This window comes from Phoenix dactylifera, chromosome 10, assembly GCF_051530095.1.
Source record: "Phoenix dactylifera cultivar Ajwa chromosome 10, Ajwa_hap1_PhDact_Kaust_v1.1, whole genome shotgun sequence".
NCBI lineage: Eukaryota > Viridiplantae > Streptophyta > Magnoliopsida > Arecales > Arecaceae > Phoenix > Phoenix dactylifera.
Genome location: NC_143199.1, coordinates 6,394,585 through 6,398,056, shown reverse-complemented (window position 1 = coordinate 6,398,056; position 3,472 = coordinate 6,394,585).

Here is a 3,472-nt window from a genome sequence, read left to right as displayed (position 1 = left end):
CCGACGGAGCCGGCACGCACCTTCCACTGGCGCGTCGCTCGGTCTATGCCTCCGGCCGGCCCTTGCGGCGGCCGTGCGCGGCGCTTCGGATTGGTCGGCCGTTCGTCCCGTCCCTCACGAATTTCTCGCGGCCGCGCGCGCACGGAGCGGGATCGGCCGTACTTGGTCCGATCCGTCGCCCTCGCCTGTTGTGTGGGCTCGGTCCTGTCCCGTTCGGTGAAAGCTTTGCCCGCTCTGGTGCGTCCCCGTGGGTTCGTTTGTCGGTTTTGCGGGCTCGGCGGGGGGCCTTTCGTGCCGGCCCGTCGGGTCGCTCGGTCGGGCCGTGCGCAGGTGGTCCCCGATGGAGCCGGCACGCTCCTTCCGCTGGCGCGGCTTTCGGTCGCTGCCTCCGTCTAGCCCTTGCGGCGGCCGTGCGCGGCGCTTCGGATCGGTCGGCCCGTCGTCCCGTCCCTCACGAAGTACTCGCGGCCGCGCGCGCGCGGAGAAGGATCGGCCTTACTTGGTCCGATCCGTCGCCCTCGCCTGTTGCGTGGGCTCGGTCCCGTCCCGTTCGGTGAAAGCTTTGCCTGCTCTGGTGCGCCCCCGTGGGTTCCTTTGTCGGTTTTGCGAGCTCGGCGGCGGGCCTTCCGTGCCAGCCCGTCGGCTCGCTCGGGCAGGCCGTGCGCAGGTGGTCCCCGACGGAGCCGGCACGCTCCTTCCGCTGGCGCGGCTTTCGGTTGCCGCCTCCGGCCGGCCCTTGCGGCGGCCGTGCGCGTCGCTTCGGATCGGTCGGCCCGTCGTCCCGTCCCTTACGAAGTTCTCGCGTCCCCTGTGGGTTCCTTTGTTGGTTTTGCGGTCTTGGCGGCGGGCCTTCCGTGTCGTCCCGTCGTCTCGGTCGGACGTGCCGCGCGCAGTTGGTCCCCGACGGAGCCGGCACGCTCTTCCTCTGGCGCGGCGTTCGGTCGCAGCATCCGGCCGGCCCTTGCGGCGTCTGTGCGCGGCGCTTCGGATCGGTCGGCCCGTTGTCCCGTCCCTTACAAAGTTTTGTTGCCGGTCCCCTGTTCGGGCTGACCGAGCCCTCCGTTCGCCCCCTGGCCCGTCGCACGGGCCCCCGGCTTCTCCGCGGCGCCCCATCGAAAACTGTCACGACGCGCATCCAGCGCCGACGAGGTCGCAGGTTACGTGCGGCAGCCGGGGGGCTAGGCCGAGCGGCGGCGGGCCCGCCCGCGGACGGGCGCGGGAGGAGCGCAGCCGGCACGTGGCGCGGAGCGGCGGCGGCATGCCGCCGGGCGGCCGACGGCTCAACCGTGCCCGAGTCCCGCGGCCACCGCGTCGCCCGGCCGGCGCGAGCGCACGAGGGCGGGAGGCAACCGGGCGGCGCCCGCGAACCCGGATGCGACGGCCGGCGCCGCGCGGCGCCGACGGGTCCGCACCGAAAACCAGCACGGTGCGGATCGACCGCTGATGAGGTCAGAGGTTACGTGCGGCAGCCGGCCGGCCGGCTCGAGCGGCGGCTGGCACGCGACGTGGATCGAGCAGCCCCGGCGGCATGCCGTCGGGCAGCCGACGGCTAGACCGTACCGGAGTCCCGCGGTCGTTCGGGCGAAGGGGCGCATGCTGCGGGAAAGGCCTGCGGCGGCGAACCGTCCGCCCGGCCGGCCGAGCCTCCCGGGGCGGCGCGCACGTGTCGGCGCGGCCGAGATGACCGAGCGAGGGTCCGGCGATGGGCGGCGCGCACGTGTCCGTGCGGCCGAGATGACCGAGCGAAGCTCGGGCCGGATCGCGCCTTCCGCCGGCGCGCAACGCCGGTCCCACGTTCCGGCCGCGGGAAAGGCCTGCGTCGGCGAACCGTCTCCGCCCCGTCGGCCGAACCTTCCGCGGCGGTGCGCACGTGTCCGTGCGGCCGAGATGACCGAGAGAAGCTCCGGCGACGGGCGGCGCCCGCCGTGCGCCCCGCCGGATTGCGCGGCCCGCCGGCGCGCAACGCCGGGCCCACGTTCCGGCTGCGGGAAAGGCCTGCGGCGGCGAACCGTCCGCCCCGCCAGCCGAACCTTGCGCGGCGGCGCGCACGTGTCCGTGCGGCAGAGATGACCGAGCAAGCTCCGACGATGGGCGGCGCCCTCCGTGCGCCCCCGCCGGATCGCGCTGCCCGACGGCGCGCAACGCCGGACCTCCGATCCGCGTGCGAGCGGCGAGCGTCCGGGCGGGCCCCTTTCGCAACTTCCCTCGGTAATCTAAACACCCGTTGCCTCTCGGTCTTCCCCCCGACCCTCTCGGTATTGCTCGGATATGTGCATGCATCGTCCCTCGTAGCCTTCGGTTATCCTCCCCAGGGTGGGCTTTGCGCCGACGCGCCAACGGGGTGGTAGGGGGGCTGCAGTCGCGGCCGCCGCATTTCGCCATCCGCGTGTGTGCCGCCGGATCCGAGTGGAGGTCGCGGGCGACTCGTCGATGCTTGTACTAGGGGCGCATGCCGGCAGCCCCCCGTGGGGTGCCGGACCCCCGATCGGCGTGCGAGGGACGGGCATCCGGGCGGGCCCCATCTCCAACTTCCCTCAGAACATTAAAACCCCCCGACCCCCTCGGTCTTCGCTCCAACCCTATCGCTATTGCTCGGATATGTGCATCCACCGTCCCTCGTTGCCTCCGGTTATCTACCCCGGGGTGGGCCTTGCGTCGATGCCCCGATGGGGCGGCAGGGGTGCTGCTGCCGCGGCCGGCGCGTTTCGGCATCCGCGCTTGGGGGCTCGGACCCGAGGGGAGGTCGCGGCCGACTCGTCGATGCCTGCACCGGGAGCGCATGCCGGCAACCTCCGCGGGGTGCCGGACCCCCAATCGGCGTGCGATGGACGGGGGGAGGGGCGGGCCCGGTTTGCAAATTCCCTCGGTACTTTAAAATCTCACGGCCCTGTCGGTGCTCCCTCCGGCCCTATCGCCACTGCTCGGATATGTGCATCCACCGTCCCTCGTTGCCTTCGGTAATCTACCCCGTGGTGGGCTTTGCGCCGATGCTCCGAAGGGGTGGCAGGGGGCACGCTCTAGCCCGTGCCACGGCGCACGGGCGCCGGCGCCGTACGGCCCTCGCGGCGGCCGTGAACGGCACTTCGGCTTGCTCGGTCTGTCCTCCCGGGACGCGCGACCCGTGCGACCGGGACGCGTGTCCGGGCCGTTCCCGTTTGCAACGCTCCTCGGTACTTTGGAACCCTTGGGGTGGGCTTTGGGCGGATGCCCCGCTGGGGTGGTAGGGAGGGGGGGCTGCTGCTGCCGCGGCGGGCCTTCCGCTCCACTCCGCACAAGTCCGTCGCCTCGCAGCGGGCGTGCCCGGCACCGTTCGTCCCCGAGGGAGCCAGCACGCGCCCGCCGAGGCCCCGGCGCATGGGCGCTGCCGCCGGCCGTCCGCGCGGCGGCCGTGCGCCGGCTTCCTCCGTCGGCCCTTCCGGGACGCGAGACCCGTGCGACCGGGACGCGCATCCCGTGCGACCGGGATGCGTGT